Here is a 23,796-nt window from a genome sequence, read left to right as displayed (position 1 = left end):
TTGAGCCCAGAAGTTGGAGGCTGCAGTGAGCTCTAATTGTACCATTGCACCCCAGGATAAGCGACAGAGTGAGATCTTGTGCTTAAAATAAATAAATCAAAATAAAAGAGACCTTTCAGGTGGTGAAGCCCAACCTTCCCCAAGACAGGGGTTTCCCTCCAAATGTGCCCAGCCTCTGGTGCTGGGCAAGTCATTGCCTCTCAAAGTAAGCCCTGATGCCACAGGGCTACCCTTCTATGCGGACAAAATTTCCCTCCCCTAAGCTTCACCCGTTGGTCATCTAGATATTTCCCTGGGAAGCTACACAGAATAACTCCATCTAGCCTTCTTGGGATAGTCCTTCAAATACCGGAAGACGGCTACTCCTCACCAAACCACTTTTTCAGATATTTAAACCTATGCTATCGTCATCAGGCCACTTAGCAACACAGCTGTTAGGAGCCTGGGCTTCAGAGTCAGGCAAACCTGGGTTCAAGTCTTGACTCCATTGATCAGTAGCTGTGGGAAAGCATTGTCACAATGGCCAGCTCAGAGCAAGCCCTCACACCAACATCGAACAACCCCAGTTACCTACGGACCCGTCACAGTGTGTCCGTGTGTGTTCACCGACTACCACAAATGGACCCGTCTGGTGTAAAATGTTTTTTCTTTTATTTTTAGTGTGGGATTTTTGATAGTGGGAGAGGCCATACCTATGTGGAGTTAGGGAGTCTATTTCCCATAGACTGTCTGTACCTTCTACTCAATCTTACTGTGAGCCTAAAATTGCTCTTTAAAAAAAAAGTCTGTTACCCAGGCATGGTGGCTCACGCCTGTAATCCCAGCACTTTGGGAGGCCGAGGTGGGTGGATCACCTGCAGTCAGGAGTTCGAGACCAGCCTGGCCAACATGGTGAAACCCCATCTCTACTAAAAATACAAAAAATTAGCTGAGTGTGGTGGTGGGTGCCTGTAATCCCAGTTACTCAGGAAGCTGAGGCAGGAGAATCACTTGATCCTGGGAGGCAGAGGTTGCAGTGGATCGAGGTCGCACCATTGCACTCCAGCCTTGGCAACAAGAGTGAAATTTAATCTCAAAAATAAAATAAAAAAATAAATTTAAGTCTATTTTTTTAAAAAGTCCCTGGGCCGGGCGCAGTGGCTCACACCTGTAATCCCAGCACTTTGGTAGGCCAAGGTGGGCAGATCACAAGGTCAGGAGTTTGAGACCAGCCTGGCCAATATGGTGAACCCCGGTCTCTACTAAAAATACAAAAAATTAGCCAGGTGTGGTGGCGGGCGCCTGTAGTCCCAGCTACTCAGGAGGCTGAGGCAGGAGAATTGCTTGAACTGGGGAGGCGGAGGTTGCAGTGAGCCAAGATTATGCCACTGCACTCCAGGCTGGGTGACTGAGCGAGATTCCGTCTCAAAAAAAATTAAAAAGGTGTTCCTGAAGAAACATACACACACAAACACACACACACACACACACACACACACACACACATACTGCCATCTCCTTCCCATTCTGAGGGCCAAGTATTAAATACTGGTCCCTGGAACTGGTCTGACCAGCAGGGGATGGGGGTGGAGAGGTGAGGAATTGTCTGTGTGTCCTCCCTGAACCTGGCCTACCCCCTCTTACATGCTGGGCACAGCCAACCCATCTAACCTTAAGAGGTTGGCATGGGACACAGAGGGGCTCAATCCTGGTGGTTAAACTTCTGGGGGCAGGAGGGGTTGGGTGGATGGATGGATGGATGGATGGATGGATGGATGGATGGATATTTGGATGGGCAAGGAAACCTTTGAGTTGTTTTCATGTGTGCCACCTCTAAGCAGATCTTCTTAACTCTGTACTTGGGCTGCCTATTTACTCCCCAAATGCAATTTTCATGCATCTCTGCAATGTTTTATCTTGGTGATGAGGGACAGCATTTCAGCCTGTGGCATTCCTTTTGGATGCTGATTCCATCAGTTCGGTCCACAGCAGACATTTATAGAAAACCTGGTGAAAGGAAAGAGACAGGGCCTTAGAGTCAAACTGACCTTGATTAATCCCTGGTTCCACCACCTATCAGCTCTGCAGAACTTCGGCAAGGCGCCTGCCTTCCCTGAATTTTATTTCTCAATCTATGTGAGTAGACTACTGGGTTGTATAAAGATAGTTCATATATGGAGTAAGGTATTTGTAAAGCAGGTAATAGGGATACTTGCCACCGATGACTGTAAGGATGAAAGGAGAATTGACTCCTTGTAAAAGCACTCAGCAGAACCCCTAGAACAGACTGAGTGCTCAGCTGCACTGAACTAGCATAGTATCCTTGCTTACTGTTATTTTCACCACTGTGTATCTGCCCTAAGCGGGGAAACAGAACTTGTCATGGAAACAACATCAAGTAGTAAGACACTTGCCAAGTTCCAGGTGGGATCCCAGCTCTGTGCCTTCCTGGCTACATCGTGAGCACCACTCCCTTATTTTCTCTCTGATTTACATCATCTGGCACCATGACCCACCAGCCTGTGGAGGGGCAGCACGGGTCTGGAGGAACTGGGATGTGCCCCTCAGGGCAGGGTTGGGTTGGGATCCCCGCACTGGGCCACCCTCCTGCAGGGGGCATGAGGCCAGCTGCAGGAACGTGAGGCCACATTCACCCCAGAGCAAAGGCTTCCAGTGCCTTCTACAGTTTCATCCACAGAAATGCCCCAGGAGTTGCCTGACATGGGAAGCGAGAGGATAGGTCTCAACAGTGATCATTTTTACTTGCCAGGATCCTGTGTAAGGTTTTGGTACTTTGTTATTTTTTATTTTCAAGCTTTTTTATTGAGGAATACAGTAACAACAGTAAAGCACGCGGTAACAACAGTAAAGCACGCAGATCTTAGGGGTTCAGCTCCATTTGTACACACCCATGTCACCACCCCCGGATCAAGACTGTGAGTCATTCATGCTCCCTCCCAGGCATGACCCCCATTCTGGAACTTCACAGAAATGGAGTCATATCTAGTCTATTCTATACATAGAATAGAATCGAGTATACTATTTTTGCAGCTTTCACTCAACATGATGTCTGTAAGCCTCACCCATGAGGTCTGTTGTCCATTGCTGTGTATTATTATCCCAAAGTGTGAAAAGGCCACAGTGTGCCTCTCTCTTCTACCATCAGTGGGGATGTGAGCGGTCTCCAGTTTGGGACAATCATGAATAAAGTTGTTACAAACATTCTTGTACGTAACTTTGGGGCCCATCATCCTCATTTCTGCTGGGAGTGGAACTAGGGTTAGTAGACACAGTCAGTGTTCCAGAGTGACTGTGCCAATGTCGCTCCCACCAACAGCGTATGAGAGTTCCCATGGCTCTGCTTCTCGCCCACTCTTGGTGCCATCCATCCTTTTAGTTTTTAGTCTTTCTGGCAAGGGCATAGTGGTATGTCATTATGATTTAATTTGCATTTCCCCATGACTAAGGATGTTGAGCACTTTTTCATATGACTATCAGAGATGTAGGATTTTGAAAGGTTCCAAGGCTTTTAAAACAGAGTGTTTGAAGGACACTGGAGCTCAACAGGAAGGGTTGGTGTGTATCCAGTCAGCCAGGCTGGGGCCCTCTAGGAGAGATCCCTGTTCTGGTGGCCTAGGAGGCACTGGAGAGGCTGGGACAGGATGGGTAGAGCCAGAGAAGGAGGGGGAGGAGGTGTGCTCTGGGGGAATCCCAGAGGAACAGGAAGGACAAGCCAGCCATCAGGAAACAGGAGTCCTGAGGCACAACAGAGTGACTGGCATGAGGCCTCGAGGTGTCATGGTGACCACACCGGGTGGGGTTCACTGGAAAACCTTCCTCTGGTCCCCACAATTGATCCTAAGCAATGGAAACTTCCTGGGGAGTTCATGACAAGAAGGACAGGGGACAGTAAGCCACACCAAATGAGATTTTCCTTGTTGACTATAATGGGTTGGAAGAAAAGGGCAGGTGGTCAGGGCTGGATGGCAGCTGACGGGAGGGAGGTAATATGCTGGCTAGAGGCCTGGACTAGGAGACAGGGGACTGGGCTCTGCAACCAGCTCTGCCACTTCTCACCAGGTGACCTTGAGCAAGGCCTTGCCTCTCTGATTCCATGACCCCTCTCTGCATATGGAACAAAGAGCCTGGGCGGTGGAAGATGGGAGCCTGGCAGCCTCTCCCAAGTTGCTCCTGAAGACAAAGCAGCAGGGCTGGGTAGCAGGTCCGCCCCGGAGCTCTTAGACAGCCCTGACAGTGATGAATCACCACACCCCACTCCATCTCCCTGATCTACTGCAATTGATCCTGAGCCCAGGTGCCTGGGGTGATAGTGGCCAAGGGCAGCTTCCGGAGAAGTCTGGTGGGCAGCAGCTACAGTGGGAGTGGGGGGATTGGGGTGGGCATGGTCTCATCCCTCACTGTGAGAGTGACCCACTCTGTCTTCCCTGCAGAGAAGAGAAGGAGCTGCCCTTCTAACAAAATAAACAATCCAAGCCCCCATGAGAGGGGAACAGAGAAGGGGCTCCAGGGAAAACCATGGTAGGAGCAGGCTTCCCCTGTCTCCTCCGACAGCCCACTTAAGGAGTGTGGGGTGGTGAGGACAGACCCCCCCCTAAGAAAGATAGCGGCTATCTGTCTCCAGGATTTCCTCCACAGAAGTATCTGTTCACCCTAGGAAGATCTGCGGGCTTGATCAATGAAAACTGTAGGTCTCTCACATGATACATTTTCTGAAGACACACCCAAGCCCCAGTGGGAATTAGATCCCCCAGCTGGCTGGTGCTGGCCTTCCTGCAGGCTCTGGGATAAGGATAGTACCCAAAGTCCCCTGATTGGGAAGCTTCTCCCTCTGAAACCCTCTACCTCCTCTCGTTTTCTGCTGTCACCTCCCAGAGGTCAAATTCTCCTTTCCAAAGCCTGGGCTCATGGGTGTCCTATTCCATGCCCTATTCTTTTGTCCCTGTAATTCAACTCATGCAAACCCCAAGCAAGAGGTCTAACTACCTATCCAAGAATTACAGACCATTGGAATCAGATGGAACCTCAAAGATCATTCTCCCCAACTCTCAAATGGGGAAATTAAGTCCCAGGAGCCTAACAACAGTTAAGAATTCTTTACATTTACATGATGTTTGGAAATTACAAAGTGACTCAAGATATTTTAAAAACAAATAAGACTTACAATATCACTCCCTAAGTGCCAGGCACTGTTCAACATACTTTGTAACACTGAATCCTCACCTCCATCCCCAGAGGTAGGTATTATCACTATTACTATCACCCCCAACACAGGGACATGAAGACGTGGACAGTTTCCCAAAGTCCCCAAAGCCATTGAGGAGCTGGGCTTTACACCTAGGCAGTGTGGCCCCAGAAGCCGTGTCTCTAACCACTCTGTGACCCGGCCCTCTGCCTGCTGCCATAGAAACTGTGACAGGCAGAGCCATACATGCCCTGGCATCAGGGCAGGAGGACGCTCAGGAGAGGGAGACTGCACCAGCCTAACTCCACAGGGGATCCCGGGCCCCATACAAGTTTTTGTACACCCATGAATCAGCAAATGCCCCAGGTGGGGTGAAACCTGAGCTCGTGGGAACCGTGTTTGGTATCAAATGGCATCATCAGAGGCAGGCCGGGCTCATGGGGAAAGAGTTCCTGGAAAAGATGCTATGGAAGAGGATTTTGTAGAACAGAAGTGATCTGGAGAAGTTGTAGAATACACAGCACTGGGAAGGAGTACAGACCTCCATGCAGGTGTCGCCAGTAGTAACTAGAATAGACCAGGCCCCTCGACCTGCAGGAAGGGGACCTCGGCGCCATGATCCTCATCACCCAGGGGAGGTGACCAACGGGCAGGTCTGCCCAAGCCTATTTAGCTGATGATTCACCCGAGGCCCAGGGAGGTTCAGTGCCTTGCCCAAGGCGACACGGCGGGATGAGCAGTAGACTCAGAACTTGGACCCAGGCCTTCTGACTCCAAGCCAAATGCTCTTTACACTGTCCCGAACTGCCCCTTAGAAAGAAGCAAAGTGCCACCATGGCTCACAGTTTTCCTTTGGCTTGTATCTTACTAAATGCATTGAGCATCCACAGTCCTGCTTGAGTTAGTGCTCTGGGATCTCAAAGCACAGCCTAGACACACACAAATGCTGGTCGGTGGGCCCAGTCTTGGAGTCATGCAGGCCTGGGTTCAATCATCAAGTCTGTCTCTTAGTGATTTGGGGAAAATAGTATAAGATGGAGACCACAATGCCTGACACTCCCAGGGCTGCAGTGAGGGGCAAGCGAGATGCGATGCCCACTGCCTGTGCACAGAATTACGGTGTCCACACCACCCTACCCAGCCCACAGCCACCCCCAATCCCAGTCAGATCCGGCTTTTCCCCAAGAAGGACCTGGAGGGCTGCTGTCCCCATTTCTTTTCTTGAGGTTGTTTTGCCCTGACGTGAAGCTTCCCATGGTGCTGCTCATGGAACTTGCCAGAACTAAACTGCCCCACTCCCCACCACATCCATAAATAGGTTCCGGTCTTGAAGTTCCCCAGATTCCTTGAGTCTTCAGTCACCCCAGCGTATTGGAGCTCATCCTCTCCCCGAACCCGTCAAAATACACACGCACTCTTCGAACCAGAACTCCGCCTGAGGAGGGTGGATTTGTGCCTTCCACCTTGGCCAGGCCAGGAGAAACTCCACGGGGTTCAACTTTATTTTAACAGAAGCATTTACATATCTAAATCCCTTCTCATTTTAATTACTTCAGACCATGCTGAGGTTATCTCAATATATACTCGATTTGGGGGATTTTCCACAAGGACCTGAGGCCACAGCATGGGGTCCTGGGAGGACAGAGGGCCACCTGCTTAGATGGTCAGACAGCTCAACCGTCAACCTCCATCACTCCAGGAAGACAGGAGGCCCCTCAGCTTCTGGCCTTTTGCTTTGGGAATTCTAAGCTTTTCAGGTCCCCTGCTCCATCCATTCTCCCTCCTGGGTGTGGGGGTCTGTCTTGCTAATGTGATCATGGGAGGGTGATGTTTCCACTCCCCCTGCTGATGGCTCATTAACTCCAGAATCACCTCTGCCTACCTTCTAAGTGCCCTGCAAAGGTGGACCTACCTGGAAGAAGAGGGTAAACAGACGAGCAAGAGGCAAGTTGGTGGGGGTAGTGAGCTCTCCGTGCCAGACTGAGTAAGAAAAGAAACGTGGGTTTCCCTGAAGTTGGAGCACCACTGCCCCAGCAAGGCTCAGAATCCAAGTGAAAAGCCCAGCAAGCTTACACTCCCCTTATGTGACTTTGGAAAAGCCACTTTGCTCTTGTGCCTCAGTTTTCTCATCTGTAAAATGGTTCTATCAACCCATGTTCGATATGTTTTCTAGGATAAGCAAATACATGAGAATGCAGGTGAAAACCCTTTATAAACCATGAACTTCTGTGCCAGCGTAAAGGATTATCACTATGCAATGACCTTTCAAGGTCATTTCCCACCAAAGGGACCCCAAGGCCCAGCTAGAATACCCTCAGTGGCCAGAACTTCACTTCCTCCTGAGTAGCCCAAACTCTGCCGGCGGGGCTGACCTTGACAGATTTCTAGCGAGTCTGCGGCTGGATGATCAATTATATCAAGAGAAGAAATAGGTGCTCCAGAAACTGCCATTCCTGTTTTCCTTATTTTCCTGGTAACATTCCTCTTTTTTTAATTTTTTTTTATTTTTGGAGATGGAGTCTCACCCTGTCACCCAGGCTGGACTGCAGTGGCGCAATACTGGCTCACTGCAACCTCTGCCTCCCGGGTTCAAGCAATTATCCTGTCTCAGCCTCCCAAGTAGCTGGGACAACAGGCCCACCTTGCCACACCTGACTATTTTTTTTTGTATTTTTAGTAGAGACGGGGTTTCACTGTGTTGCCCAGGTGTGTTTTGAACTCCTGAGCTCAGGCAATCCACCCGCCTCAGCCTCCCAAAGTGCTAGAATTACAGGCATGAGCCACTGTGCCTGGACTTTTTTTTCTTTTTTCTCTTTTTCTTTTTTTTTTTTTTTTGAGATGGAGTCTCACTCTGTTGCCAGGCTAGAGTGCAGTGGCACAGTCTTGGCTCACTGCAACCTCTGCCTCCTGGGTTCAAGCGATTCTCCTGCCTCAGCGTCCCGAGTAGCTGGGACTACAGGCGCACGCCACCATGCCTAGCTAATTTTTTTGTATTTTTAGTCGAGAGGGGGTTTCACCATGTTGGCCAGGATGGTCTCCATCTCTTGACCTCGTGATCCACCCACCTCTGCCTCCCAAAGTGCTGGGATTGCAGGCATGAGCCACCATGCCTGGCAACATTCCCCTTAAACAAATACTCATCTTGTCCCAGGTGAAATAAGGTGGAAGAACACCTTGTCCCTGTTGGCAGTGACTGTCGTAGCAAGAAGCTCAAGCTGGCAGGATAGGGTGGCCGGTTGTCTGGGGTTGGGGGTTGTTGAGGACCCCCAAGAGCCAAATCCTGTTGAGATGGAGAGCAAGGGAAGAGCCTGAAAGAGCTGGATGTGTGGCCCCTCCCCAGGCCACCCCTCAAACCATCCAGGGAGGTCCTGTCTTGGTGGGGCAAGTGGGTGGGTGAGGGTCTCCTTGAGCACCCAGGACTGGGAGAGAGTGATGAGTCCCCAAAACAGGGAGCAGGGGGGTTGGGGGACAGGCTGTTTCTGAGACCTGGGGCAGTATGTATGTTGGGGTGGGCAAAGGGGCAGTTAGGCTGCTATTCCCTCCTCTCACCAGCCCAAATACAGGTTCCCTCTTCCTCTCCACCCAGCTCCAGACCATGCCTTGTGGGTGGAGCCTGCTTTTGTTTTTTTGTTTTTTTGAGACAGAGTTTCGTTCTTGTCACCCAGGCGGGAGTGCAGTGGCACGATCTCGGCTCACCACAACCTCTGCCTCCCAGGTTCAAGGATTCTCCTGTCTCAGCCTCCCAAGCAGCTGGGATTACAGGCACGCCCCACCGTGTCCAGCTAATTTTTGTATTTTTAGTAGAGATGGGGCTTCACCATGTTGGCCAGGCTGGTCTCAAACTCCTGACCTCAAGTGATCCACCTGTCGTGGTCTCCCAAGGTGCTAGGATTACAGGCATGAGCCACCATGCCCGGCCTGGAGCCTGCTTTTGAATCCAGCACTGCGGCCTGGCTCCCAGATGCCCAGGGATTGTCTCCATGGGCGCTGAACTCGCATCTTTCTGACTCTGCACACAGTGCCAGTGAGGCAGGGGTCCAACTCAACTATTTTAGTGCTGTCGCCACCCACGCCCTCCTGCCCCAGTCTCAGACCCAAGCCCCAGGAAGGGAGGCCAGGAGTGTCGGCGTCCTGCCAGCCTAGATGAGAGGAGGCTCCCTCAGCGCCACCCAGACCCACTGGAATTCCCACCCTTGGGGAAAATGGAAGCCTCCTGGGTGTGGGGAGTCCCTGTGCAGTGGCCAGCAGCCGAGGGAGGGAAGGTGGCTGGAAAGACCTGACAAAGACCCCAGATACTCCCACGGCCCTCCCTACACAGGCAGCTTCCTGGGCTCCACCCCAGGGGTTTCATTGGCTGGGACCCTGGAACATGGCTGTTTTTAAAGCTCTTCGGGGGACAATGACCCCAAACCAGTGATGTTTGGTTTCTGCAGAAACAGTCTCAGGCCCTGTGCTCTGCCCAGCTGTCAAGCTGGGTGCTGGACAGTGGCTCCAGGAAGCCTCACCACCACACCACTACCATCAATCACACCACCACCATCACACCACCACCATTATCATCACACCACCATCACCACCACCACCACCACCACTACCATCATCACCACCACCACCACCATCACCACCATCACCACCACCACCATCACCATCATCACCACTACCACCATCACCACCACCACCACCATCACCACCATCACCACCACCACCATCACCATCATCACCACTACCACCATCACCACCACCACCACCATCACCACCACCACCATCATGGTGGGTCATGAAGGAGGATCCTGCTGGTGCTGGAAGAGTCTGGTGCTCATCTTCATACAGCTGGCCCAGCACCGCCGCCACCACCACCACCATCACATCACCATCATCATCACCACCACACCACTACCATCAATCACACCACCACCATCATCACCATCACCACCATTATCATCACACCACCATTATCATCACACCACCATCACCACCACCACCATCACCACCACCATCATCACCACCACCACTGTCATCACCATCATCACCACCACCATCACCACCATCATCATCACCACCACCACCATCACCACCACCACCATCACCATCATCACCACCACCACCACCACCATCACATCACCATCATCACCACCACACCACTACCATCAATCACACCACCACCATCACACCACCACCATTATCATCATACCACCATCACCACCGCCACCACCACCATCACCACCATCACCACCACCACCATCACCATCATCACCACTACCACCATCACCACCACCACCACCACCACCATCACCACCACCATCATCACCACCACACCACTACCATCAATCACACCACCACCATCACCATCATCATTACCACCATCACCACCACCACCATCACCACCACCACCACCATCATCACCATCATCATCACCACCATCACCACCACCATCACCACCACCATCACATCACCACCACCACCACCATCACCACCACCATCACATCACCACCACCATCACCACCATCATCATCACCACCACCATCACTACTACCACCACCACCATCATCACCACTACCACCATCACCACCACCACCACCACCACCACCATTATCATCACACCACCATCACCACTACCACCATCACACCATCACCACCACCACCATCACCACCACCACCATCATCACCATCACCATCATCACCGCCACCACCATCACCACCACCATCACCATCATCACCACCACCACCATTACCACCACCATCACCACCATCACCACCACCACCATCCCCAGTACCACCACCATCACCACCACCACCATCATCACCATCATCATCACCACCCTCACCACCACCATCACCACCACCACCACCACCATCACCACCACCACCACCATAACCACCACCACCACCACTGCACCAGTACCATCACACCACCACCATCACCCCACCCTGACACTATTCATATTATTTCTGGGTGCCACTCAGTGCCAGGCTCTCATGTGCTTACCTCACTTATTTCTACCCTTTCTCCCCTTTTTTTTTTTTTTGAGATGATGTCTCACTCTGTCACCCAGGCTGGACTGCAGTGGCACAATCTCAGCTCACTGCAGCCTCCACCTCCTGGGTTCAAGCGATTCTCCTGTCTCAGCCTCTGAGTAGCTGGGATTACAGGCGCCCACCACCACGCCTGGTTAATTGTTTGTATTTTTAGCAGAGATGGGGTTTCTCCATGTTGGCCAGACAGGTCTCGGACTACCAACCTCAGGTAATCCACCTACCTCATCCTCCCAAAGTGCTGGGATTACAGGTGTGAGCCACCGCGCCCAGCCGCCTTTCTCCCTTTTACAGAAAACTAAGGTTCAGCACAGTTAAGGTCACACTGCTAGAGAGGGGAGAATCCAGTCATGACTTCCCCACTGCACTTTGTGCTTTTGCAGATTTGGTGCTTTTTTTTCCCCCATTAAGGAAGGTCTTTGTGAGAAGCAGATAGGGAGGAAAGAGTTAGAAACTGGCAGAGAGGGAAGAGGGAACCCAGAGGGGGTGGGAGGGCTGGGTGTGTGACATATCTGTCACCCCCTCCAAGAGGACTGGGGGTCAGGTCCCTGCATGGCAGGGTCCCTAACAGGGAGATAGTCCCTCTCCCCTCAGGAATGTGCGTGAAATCCCAGTAACTCTCTCCAGCTGGGCCTGAGCTTGGAGGGGGTTCAGAGTCGGCCTTGCTCAGGTTCCTTCTTCCTCCTAATGACAACTCAAAGTGTGGAGGGCAGGGAGTGGTGGGGCGGGGTGCTGGTGACATTGGAGATAGCATTCCAGATAGAGGGAACATCATAGGTGAAGTGGGAAGTGACAGTCCTCAACCCTTCCCAAAGGGGGTCACGGACACACACACACACATGCATGCGCAAGCTCTGGCCCCTAATCATGAGGCCTGCACAGGCCTAGACCAGTTGGGGGTGTGTGGCCCAAGGATCGTGATGGTGAAGGGACTAAGGAAAACTGAGAGCAGGGACGAGAGAGGCCAAGAGGCAGGATGAGAGCAGCGGTGTGAGCCCCAGCTGCTTGGCAGGTCTGCCTCAGGAGCAGGCGTGTCCCTGCCCTCAGGAACCAATGCTCACTAGGCACCAACTGTCCACACGCACCACGCTTTAACATGCAGTATTACCTCACTCCTGGCCGACAACAGTCCTGCTGTTATTTCATTTCACAGATGAAAACGTTGAGGCTCAAAGGGTTTGAGTGACTTGCTCAATATTAGACAGCTAAGAAGGTGGCCAGCTCAACCTTGAGCTATCTTCCTCTGCAGATAAACCGAGAGATGGAGGCAGTGTGGGGCATAAAAATGGCCCCAGGCACTGCACTGAGAACCAGGATGCCTGGGTACCCCCCTTACCTCCCTCATCAGTGAGCTGTGTGACCCTGAGCATTTCACCAACCTTCTCTGAGCTCCAGTTACCATCTGTCAACAGAGGCAAAGGGGTGAGGGCATCAAATAAAATAATGTAAGTAAAAGCACATGAAACCTATAATTGATATTATGATCATGTGACCACAGGTTTAACTCGGCCCAGAGAGCCAGCACAGGTGAAGCAGCGACAATTCCACGGAGTAGGGGGGTATACCGACATCATCACCGTCACCATCAGCAGCAACGTCATCCATTTCCATTTATTGAATAGCTAATAGCAAAAATAGCAACCATGTATTACATATTGACTATGTGCCAGGCACTGAACTAAGCACTTTATGTCTGCTCCAGGGAGATGGGCTGGAAGTCAGGCAAGGGAGGAAAGAGAGCAGGACTGCAGAGCCCCAGGGCCTCCAGGCTCCATCCAGGAGGTCTGAAGAAGGAGACTTCAAGATGACCTCCACCTGAGTTCAGAACCAGAGCAAATTCTCTGTGGCCAAGGACAAAAGGCTTTTTGCACTGAGGGGCCCAACAGAACAGACACAAGGCTGAAATACAACCCAGTCCAGGCTAGAGGGAGTGACCAAGACCCCAACCCAAGGAAAAGGCCTGGACGCAGGGGCCTCCCAGCAGCTCCAGTGCAGAGCCAGCCCAGAGCCACCTCAGGCTGTAGACAAGAGGGTTAAGCCTCCTAGCCCTATAGCCTAAGAGGAGGAGAGGACAGAGGCCTGGCTGAGTCTGAGCCAAGGAATGAACTCTGTGACTTCTTCGGTTTTGAGTCTCTAGGTGGGCTCCCTCACCACCCTGGATCAGAGGGAGGCACTTGAAAGATCCCCCTCCTGTATGAGCTTAACTGAGGAGGAGACGGGTATGTCCCCTCCTGAGCAAGGGGAGGGGAGATTCCCACAACATCCACGTGTGGCGGTGCAGCAGCCAGCCCAGCTTGCAGTTCTGGGAAGATGGAATGGAAATGAGATGTTGAGACGGAGACAGAGAAAGCTGGAAACACCCAGCAAGGCACATGTGGGACAAAACGTGGGCCTGGCTGGCCTTGGGGGACAGGCTGAGGAGGTTAGCCTGGATGCTAAGGTTACAGGAGTACAGGGATAGCCACTGTTGTTCCCTGAGCATGAAGGGTGTACCCGAAGTCCTGATGGTCTGCAAGGTCCCCTGGCTCCAGCCTATGAAGTCAGAAGCTTCCTGTCCCTGTGGATGGGGTCCCGGCTTCTCACAGTTGGGTTTCAACGTAACAATGACCTTCAGATAAGACCTGGAGCCCTCCCAGCAGGGAGACTGCTGGAGTCTGCCCCAGACCCTCTGAGAACAGGGGGGCTGTCCATGATGCCTTGCCTCCAGCCCTTGCCTCTCTGGTCACTGGGGGAAGGTCAGTCCGGCACACGTGGGCTGGAGACATGGCCAGGCAGACTCAGCCACTGGATGGGCCCTGGGTGGTAAAATCAGCCCTTCCTCCAGTCAATATGACCTCCAGGCACCAAGTCCAAACACCCAGCCTGCTCTGAGCTCCTGGCTCCCCACAAACACCTGCGTGGCTTGCATCAGAGGAGACAAGCAGAGGGCAGACCAACCCAGGACAGCTTCAGGCGCAGAAGTGCCAAGTGGCTGCCCTGGGGAGCTCTGGGGGAGGTGAGTCCGGGAGAGCCCTGGTCAGTCCAGTTCATGAGAAAGGTAGTGTCTCTGTCTGCAGGAAGAGGTGGCATTACCTAATATTATCTAATGTCACCTATTAGAAATCTAAACCTCTGAGCATGCTCTGCCCGCTCCTCTCAGCCTCCCAATTCCTTGTCTTTCTCCCTTTGCAACCCATTTCCCAGCCATATCCAATACTTGGAATGTCCCTCATATACCCCACATTTCACACACATCCCCCAGTAGCACTCCTCACTCTGCCTGCAATGTTCTTCTTGCGGTGAACTCCTACTATGCTATCAAAACCCTGCTCAGAAGGCCCTCTTCTCGGTGGGAAGAGACCTCTCTTGCAGCATGAATCACAAAATAGCGTACTTATTTGTGTACATGTGTGCCTCCTCCACTAGTCAGGGGGCAAGCCCCTCACACCCGGCACAATGACTGGCACATAGAGGTGTGAGGCACACGTTTGTCTAACTGAAGGAGGAACAACGGGTAGGGCAAGGGAGCATGCTGTGAAGCTAAATGTCTGGGCTCGCTTCCCGCCCTGAGGGAAGCCTGGGGTGCAGGAACACTGACATCTGGCTGAGAGGTGGGTGGTCGGGAGAAGCAGGTGAAGATTGCTGGCTACTTGGGTGTGACCCGAAGCTCCTCGGGCTTCCCGACCACGAGGCGTCAGTGAATGGGTAGAGCTGTTCCTGGAAGAGCAAAGAAGCCCCGAGGACACGCGGTCTGCAGCCCCCAGAATGAACCCGTCTGTGTTTCCTCCTAACCGTGGATTTCACTGTCTCAGTCTGAGGGACAGGTAAACCACATGCGCTGTCACCATGTGACAGGTGAGAGAACTGAGGACCAGGGAGTGTCACTGGTGTGACCCCCAGAGGCCATCCTTGCGGCCTGAGCCAGGACTGAGCGCAGGCTCTCCCAGGGAAGCCATTGAGAGGAGCCCTGGCCCTGATGACTAACAGGACAAAGGGAGACGTCACTGGTCAACTGGACCCAAGTCCAGCTGTGGCCCTAGCTGTGGGACCTGGACAGCTGACTTGACCGCTCTGCCCTTTTGCAGTACAGCAAGAGGCACATAGTCAACCTCCCAGGATCATTGCAAGGACAGGGTCCAGACCGGAGCCTGGCGTGCAGTAAGTGCTCCCTGGAGGCGCCCCCCTCCCATACTGATTCCAGCTCTCCCGGGCCTCACACTCCAGCCCTGGCCCAGGCCCTTCTCACAGCCAGACCCGGCTGCCTGCAGGTGATTGGGCCTGCCCTCAAGCCTGCAGAGCTGGGAGCCAGGGAACCGATTTGTCACGGTGTAACCAGAGAATGTCTGGGGGCTCAATGCCAGGGTTCCAGCTGGGGCCAGCACCCGGCCCCTTCCTCACAGCTGTCAAGGGGAGGCTCAGAGACAAAGCAACCAGGGCCCCCCTATTCAGGGAGGGGGTAGGCAGGGCTGTGTCTGATAAGGGATGAAAGGGGGGGATGGCAGGCCCATGCCAAGTGAGGGATGAGGAATACTAAGACCCTACAACCTGAGGCAGGGAGAGCAGCACACAGGTACGGATCCCAGTACCCTCAGCCACTGACTACCTGGATGATCCTGAACAAATTACTTAACCTCTCTGAGCTTTATCTTGCTCATCAGGGACAACATTATCTCATTTTGCGGCTCAATATGTAGCATCAAATATGCCCCAAATCAGCAAAGGCACCTGGCACAGTGCCTTGCATGCCAGAGACTTTAGGCCAATTTCTCCTCCTTGGATTTCCCTTTTCTTATCCCCATGTCTCATTTTCTCTTCACTAGTATTTCTTCCACCAGGGTAGGACCCTCCAGGTGGATCAGGCAAGGCCCACGGTGACAATGGAAGTTGCACTCATATGTTGAGAGGGTGGGACAGGGAGAGAGGGCAATTTGGATGGAAAGAAATCAGAGTTATCCACTGTGGCCCTGGCATGTGTGAGGCCTTGCCCACTGCATCCCGCCCCGTTTAGCCTTTGGTTTTCCTAATGCCCACACGAGCGCATTCACAGACTCACTCGTTACATAGTCAGTCTTCTGTATCCATGGGTTCCGCATCCATGGAGTCAACCAACTACAGATCAAAAATACTCAGAAAAAAAGAAAATGGATAGTAGTGTCTGTACTGAATATGTATACCTTTTTCTTGTTGTTATTCCTAAATAATACAGTATTACAACCATTTACACAGCATTTACATTGTACCAGGTAATCTAGAGTTGATTTAAAGTATATGGGAGGATGTATATAAGTTATAGGCAAATACTACACCATTTTATATAAGGGACTTGAGCATGCTTGGATTTTGGTGTTCGCCAGGGGTCCTGGATCCAGTCCCCCAGAGATACCAAGGCATGGCTGTGTTTTTGTATTCACCATAAGGATGATGAAGGGCCCTCATAGAGACAGCTGCCTCCCTCTCTTGGCAAAGTGGCTGCAGAGTCCATGAGGGGGTGATGGGTGAAAGCTTCTGAGAGAAGTTCCCTGGAGGCAGGGCGTAGGGGCTGAAATCCCAGCCTTTTGCCCTGAACCTGTCCCTCCCTCCCGCTTGGATCCCATGTCAAGCTGTCAACCATGGGGCCAACCATGGTAGAAGAGAAATCTGAACTCTGTGCGCCAGACAGGGTATGTGTTCATTTCCCTACTGCTCCCCCTCCCACCCTAGCCCTCTGGAAATGCCAGCCTGCCTCAGCTGTGCTGAGAAGAAAAGGGGATCTAGGTCTGGGTTGTGTCCAGGGAAACCGAATTGGTAGCATCCAGCATGGAGGTGACCAGACTCAAGGTGAGAGCTCCCCCTAGTGGAAGGTGAGATTCCAGAGGCCCAGTGGACCCTCTCCCAGAACTGCCCACTGCACATTCATTCAGTCAGGCCTTCATTCATTCACCGCACTTACTGAGCACTTCTGCATAGCAGGCACTGTGCAGGGCTGGGGAGACAAGTCAGACGTGCAGTCACAGTCTGTAGAAAACAGACTGAAAGAGGCCGGGCTCACGCCTGTAATCGCAGCACTTTGGGAGGCCGAGGCAGGCAGATCACGAGGTCAGGAGATCGAGACCATCCTGGCTAACACGGTGAAACCCCGTCTCTATTAAAAATACAAAAACAAAATTAGCCGGGTGCGGTGGGGGGGCACCTGTAGTCCCAGCTACTGGGGAGGCTGAGGCAGGAGAATGGCATGAACCCGGGAGGCAGAGCTTGCAGTGAGCCGAGATGGCGCCACTGTACTCCAGCCTGGGTGACTGAGGGAGACTCTGTCTCAAAAAAAAAAAAAAGAAAGAAAGAAAGAAAGAAAAGAAAAGAGACTGAAAGAGAGTTCAGGGGAAGTCCAGAGGAGGACCCCCATTCCGGTGGAGGAAGCAGGGAGGGCTCTCTAGAGGAAGCACATCCAGCTTAAACCTGCAGGACGGATTGGCCTGGCAAAGAAGGGGGAGGAAAGAGAGACCCTGGTAGACAGAGTGGCTCCTACTAGCACCTGAGCATGAGAGGAAGCAGGGGCACCCTGTCCAGGAGCTGCAAGAGGTCCAGGCTGGGGGCAGCATGGCGTTTCCTCCAGGAACCAGGTCGTGAAAGGCCTCAGCCCTAAGATGCTTTGATAAAGGCCACAAACCCTTGGAGGATTTTAAGTAGGGAGGTGGCCTGATCTGATTTGTAGTTTAGAACGATCACTCTGGAGCCAAGCACGGTGGCTCCTGCTTGTAATCCTAGCACTTTAGGAGGCTGAGGTGGAAGGATCACTTGAGCTCAGGAGCTTGAGACCAGCCTGGGCAACACAGGAAACTGCCTTCCCAAGGTGGCCACAGCCACCAGCTGTGGAAGGATGGATGCTGGGGCCAGAGCCTTTGCAGAGAAGCCAGAGAGGGGTTGCAAATTTACTGGGAGCAAGATATCCCCTCCTTCAGGGCACGGGAATGGAGCAGAGAGAAGAGGAGAGAGACAGAGAGAGAGAGAGAGAAAAAAAAAGGGACTTGTCAATTCCACTTTAGGAAAATTGGCTGCATGATGTTTATTGCAAACTGCAATTTGGCATTTCTATTCAGGTGCTCCCTGTGTTTAATTATATGTAATATGGTTGTGGGGAGGAAGGAGAGAAAGAAGTACATAAGTATGTGATTTTCTCCTTAGTCCCTACCCCCCACTTCATGCTGGGGTTGTAAAGGTCAGAGGTGAGAAATCGAGCCCAGCAGAAGGAGGAACTGGAAGGGCCAGCTGTGGCTTCACAGCCAAGCCTGGACCACTGAGAAGCCGCATGTGCCCCTGGCCACAGGGTCAGTCTCTGCAGCCTTCTGGGCTTCAGGGACAGACCAGTGACTCCAGCTCAGACTGCGAAATACCTCAACAAGCCCAGCAATCCTCTGGGTCCATGGCCAGGTGGGTCCAGAAGGTGGACTCAGTCCCTCACCTTAGACCACAGCCCTCTGGGCTTTTCACCTATCTGTATTGAAGAGGTTTGGTTTCCTGGGAGGCACCCCCAAGTGCCCCTTCTTCATCAACCCTCCCAGCTCCTGCCTTTCCCTCCTGATCTTCACTCTCTCTCCTGAGCTGGGAGGGCGAGGCACCAATTAGTTCATTTGCTTGTTTAATTGCATAGGGAGGGGAAAGAAATTAAACTCCTCAACAGGAATCTTCCCTGCAGGGCCAGAAATGGAACGATGGGGTGGGGACCCCATCTCAGCACCCCTGCCTGCCCAGGAGGTACCCCCACCCTCAGTCTACCTCCAGGATCTCAGGATCAGATCTCAGGATCAGAATAGGGTCTGGGGTCGCAGGGTCTGCAGGGTCTGGGTTCACAGGGTCATAGGGAACTAGAGGAGGAGGCTCCACCCCACACTCACTGGGAGCCCCTCCTAGAACTGGAGCACAGTGGGTCGGGGGAGCTGGGGGTGGAGTGTCAAGGCAGAGTACTGCCTCAGGGTCTGACTCTCTCACATCTCTGACTCTTCTCAGCTCACTTGAGTTTCTCTCTCTAATTCTCTTCCCTGTCTTTTGTTTCCAGAAAAGCCCCGCCCCCAGAGGGGTCTGGGAAGTACAGCCAGGCTCCTGGGGGGCACCGTGGCTGTGTTCCTCATCCTAGGTGTGGTGCTCACTGTCTTCTTCCTGTACAACCGGCAGCAGAAGAGCCCACCAGACACGGATGGGGCCGGGTGAGCCAGGCAGGACTCTGCCCACTAAACTCTCGCTGGTCTGCTCCCCACCACCCTGGGAGCCCCAGACTTAAAGCACCTAAACTTGTGAAAGCTCAGGCCCTTTCTAGGGCCTCCCCACCCTGGGGGACGAGGAACTAACCCTTTGGCAGGAAGAGGTGACCCTCCTGAGTGACGATTGCTGCGTGCCAGGCACCGCCCCAGCTCAGAGGGGCTTCATAAAGATGCATTTTATCCTCACAGCAGCTCGGAGGAGCAGGTGCACGATTACAATCCACAATGTATAGTGAGGAAATTAAGGCACAGAGAGGTTAAATAATTTGCAACAGTTTACATGCTCCCAGCCGTTGACAAGGAGTGAGGGCAGACCCAGGCTGACAAGGAGTGAGGGCAGACCCAGGCCAGAGAGGAGAGAGAGGCACAAAATATATGGGGGAAGCCAAAACCCTCAACCATAATGATAAATCATATTTTAATGCAATATTTTAAAAAATCAAAATGAAAGCAAAAATCCATGATGAACAAAATGTCCACGTTGTAAATAAAGACAGAATTAGAACAACTGACTTTTCCTTTCGCCTCAGGCACCCAGCACACCACTGTGACGGATCCTGTCTTTACTTACAGTGTGGACGTTTTGTTCATCATGGATTTTTACGTTGATTTTCATCTTTAAAATCTTGCATCACGTGTTTTCTCGTGCTGGCTAAGGCTGTCAGTGCCGCATACCGTGCACCTGAGGCCTCCTGCCCGCCCTGGGTGAGGGCCCACAGCGCTGCTGCTGGTTCCCCCCTGTCCTTTGAGCTAGGAAACCTGAGACTCACATGGTTCCCGTCCCAAGCTGGGCTGGGGTCAGGGGCAGAGACACCTGGGAAAGGTGGCCAGGCACTCTCAGCCTCTAACCCGTGACCCTGAGGAGCCCTGGCCCAAGCTCTGGCCTCTCAGGAGGCTGCCTGGGAAGTAGACCGCCCAGGCCTGCTGTTATGAGTGGGGCTGAGGGACCAGTAGCTGTGTGGTGGCCTGATGGGGAGAGCCCCCGTGTGTGCTCCTGTGCTGAGCTTACCCTCATTCTGTCTCCAGGACCGACCTGCCCCTCTCCCAGAAGCCGGAGCCTTCTCCCAGCAGGCAGAGCTCCCTTGCACCTGAGGATATCCAGGTGGGCCTGAGGCAGTAGAGGACAAGGTCCCTAGACTGCGGGGAGGGAGAAAAATGGGAGATGGTCCCAGGGAGAGAGCCCAAGCTGAAGACAGAGCTGCCATACCTCCATGGTCCAGTTCCCACAAGGCCGGGTCCAGCTAGAGGGGTCCATGTGCCATACCCTGAGAGACTGACCACCTAGCACCCTCCCTACCCCCGGCCCCCACGGGGCCTCTTCCTCTACTGCACAGTCCTTTCATTCATTTAAAAAATGCATTGAGCGCCTCTCAGGTGCCTGGCCCCAAGCTGGGTTCCTGCTAGAGCCAGCAAAGCTGAAGGCTCAGGGTGCGCCTGTGCCCTCCAAGACAGCCACCAGTGTGGGGGATGCCAGGATGGGGTTGCATGGGAACTGAGAAGAGGAGTCCTAATCAAACTGGGGGTCCATGAGGGCCACGTGGAGCAGGGGCATGGAAAGGTCTGTGCAGCACTCACCACCTTCTCTTCCAGGTTGTCCACCTGGACCCAGGGAGGCAGCAGCAGCAAGAAGAGGAGGAGCTGCAGAAGCTGTCCCTGCAGCCCCCCTACTATGATCTGGGGGTGTCCCCCTCCTACCAACCCTCGGTAAGGACAACTGAACCTTGAGGAGAGTGCCCCCAGCCTAGCCCCACGCAGCCTGGCCATGAGCCCAGCTGCCTTAGAGGGAAACCAGACAGAGGAGGTGGAGGAGGTGAGGGCAGGGCAGCACAGGGAGGCCCACCCAAGCACTGCAGGCACCCTGGGCAAAGGGGGACTGGATGCTGGACAGACCATTCTGGGAGACTGGCATTTCCAATGAGTCTGGCCCCAGCCTGGTGCCCAGCTCTTCCTCCCCCAAGCCCCACCTCCAGCTCTGTACCCTGCACCTTAGTTCCTGGTGCTGCCAGCGGCCCCTCCTCCTGGCCCCACTCCCAGCCACTCAGAGGGTCAGCATCCATTTGAATGCCTGCCCCCTTTGCCCATATCTGGCTCCCTTCAGCAGACTCGGGGGCTCTAGGTGTTACCCATACAGTGCAGCCCAGAGACCCAGGCCAGACCGCCTGGACCCAAAGATGACATACGCCCTCCTGGCACTGGCAGGAGAGCCAGGCCTTTGTCTCCACGGTACAGCCATCCTTGCTCTTGGCAGGAAGTACCAACATGAACCCATCTGGAGGTGCCAAATCCTGCCCCCGGGGAGGTAGCGTTCCCTTCCCAGGATACTGAGCCCAGAGAGCCAGCCCAGCCTCCACCTTCTGATACTACCCAGGGCGCAAAGGACCGCCAGCTATTTGCTATTCCTTAACCAACCTAGAGACATGGAACTGAGCCAGAACTCACTGTGGACACAACATCCTTCCTCAAACAGCAGCTGGGCAGCTCTTGTGCCACCCTCCTTCCCATCTGAGGTGCACCCCCACATCCCAGTCTGCACTGCATGGGCCTGCTGGTTCCAACAGAAGGGATCATAATGACATGTGGAGCACTTGCTACATGCCAGGCACCTGGCTAGTCACTTTTCAAACATTGTTCTTATCACACAGATTGTTCAACAAGCAATATAAGTCCTTCCGTTGCCCCATTTTATAGATAAGGAAACGGAGGCTCAGTGAACTTGAAGTGTCTTAGTCTGTTTTGTGATGCTATAACAAAATACCTGAGACTGGGCAATATATAAAAAAGATTTATTTCTTACAGTTCTGGAGGCTGGAAAGTCCAAGGTCGAGTGGCCTGCCTGTGGCAAGAGCCTTCTTGCTGCGTCATCCCATGGTGGAAGGCCGGCCGGCAAGAGAGCATGCCCTGAAAGCAAGAGAGCAGGAAGGGGCCAGCCTCACTTTCATAACATGCCCACTCTCTCCATAACTAACCTGCTCCCTTGATAGAGACAATCCATCCATGAGGGTGGTGCCCCCATGACCTAATCACCTTTCATTAGGCCCCACCTCCCACACCCTTACACTGAAGATAAACTTTCCAATACATGAATTTGGGGGGACACATTCAAACCGTAACAAAAGCCTTGCTCAAGATCACCCAGGGACACTGGGGAGGGCTTCCCACCCGGGACCCTGGCTCTCGAGTCCAGGCCCTAAGCAGGCAGCAGTCAGAATGATGAGCAGATGCTGGGCAGTTCACCTGAACACAGGAGAGCCTGGGCAGGACTTGAGAGCCCCAGGGCCGCCTGGCACCGCTAATGCCAAGGCTGCTGCAGCCCCGGGCTTACTGTCAGCAGGAGGGCCCAGCTCTGCTGCCTGGCGGCCCCTCAGCTCCAAGGGCCCAGAGAGTGGACACACAGCCCAGAGAGCTTGGGTTCAGCGTCCTGCGTGGGGGCCAGGGCATTGCAAGCACCAAGCAGGGTAAGAATCTCCCACCTGCAGACACCAGCTCATGCCTGCCTCAGGACAGAGACAGCACATCATCCCAGGCCTCAAAGCAAGGGAGGGAGGGGAGCGGGGAGACCACTATCTCCAGAAAAGAGAAAGCCATGCCCCATTCAGGGTTCTCCAAATGGGCCTTTTCCCTCAGCCTCCAGTCAAGAGTCACTAACCTCACTTGTCAGAGATATGGTGAAAGAAGAGGAGGAGAAAGAGGGAGCAGTGGGGGCCTGGGGCTGGAGGGAGAAGGAAGATGATGGAAGGGAGCAATTTGAAAAATCTTGGAAGACTCCAGTGGGATCCCCCGTACAGCGGGCCCAGGCTCGGCATAAAAATCTCTGTGACGGAATGGAACAGCTGCAGCTGGCCCTAATCCCCACTGACGACTTCTCGGTCTTGTTCTCTGACTGCTGCCCCATGCCTGGCATGCACAGCCCTCCCTGGGGGCACAAGGAGCAGATTCAGGACAGTGCCCACTGCCTTCGCTCATCCCTCTGCACAGTCCTCCTTTTGCTCCCCTCCTCTCTCATCCAAGCCCAGACCCTAGCTCATGGCCCTGACTCTTCCTCCTCCCTCACTGCCCTCCCTCCCTGGGCTCTGCTTATGTTGGGTTAGTGGAATCCCCTGATGAGTGTGTCCATTCAAGAGCCACTTGGGACAAAGAACACAGTGAGCCCATCTCCACCCACCAGCCATGGGCAGGAGGGGTGGGTTGAGGGGCCCAGGAGAGCACCTACACCCTATGTCCTGAGCCCAGGGGCCATGGTTAGGGCATCTGGGTGGACAGAGGCTTGTGAACAGCCTGTGGGGCGGTACGGAAGTCACCAGCAGAAGGGAAGCTCTGGCGTCCTGGGGAGGCCCTGTTGTGGTTGCCAAGAAAAGTGTAATCCCTTTTGGC

At 53.3% G+C, this 23,796-nt stretch overlaps 1 long non-coding RNA gene across 1 annotated transcript; it reads left to right on the top strand.

Annotated features, from left to right (window-relative positions):
• The first annotated feature begins 1,851 nt into the window (after window positions 1-1,851).
• On the top strand, window positions 1,852-18,166 carry LOC135967147 (uncharacterized). Its single transcript, XR_010581041.2, has 2 exons — window positions 1,852-1,989; window positions 17,144-18,166. It is a non-coding gene; the product is annotated as an uncharacterized lncRNA (long non-coding RNA).
• Window positions 18,167-23,796: the final 5,630 nt, after the last annotated feature.

This window comes from Macaca fascicularis, chromosome 14 (genome assembly GCF_037993035.2).
Source record: "Macaca fascicularis isolate 582-1 chromosome 14, T2T-MFA8v1.1".
NCBI lineage: Eukaryota > Metazoa > Chordata > Mammalia > Primates > Cercopithecidae > Macaca > Macaca fascicularis.
The sequence above is the reverse complement of the archived record's forward strand: the minus strand, read 5'-3'. Positions and strand labels throughout refer to the sequence as shown.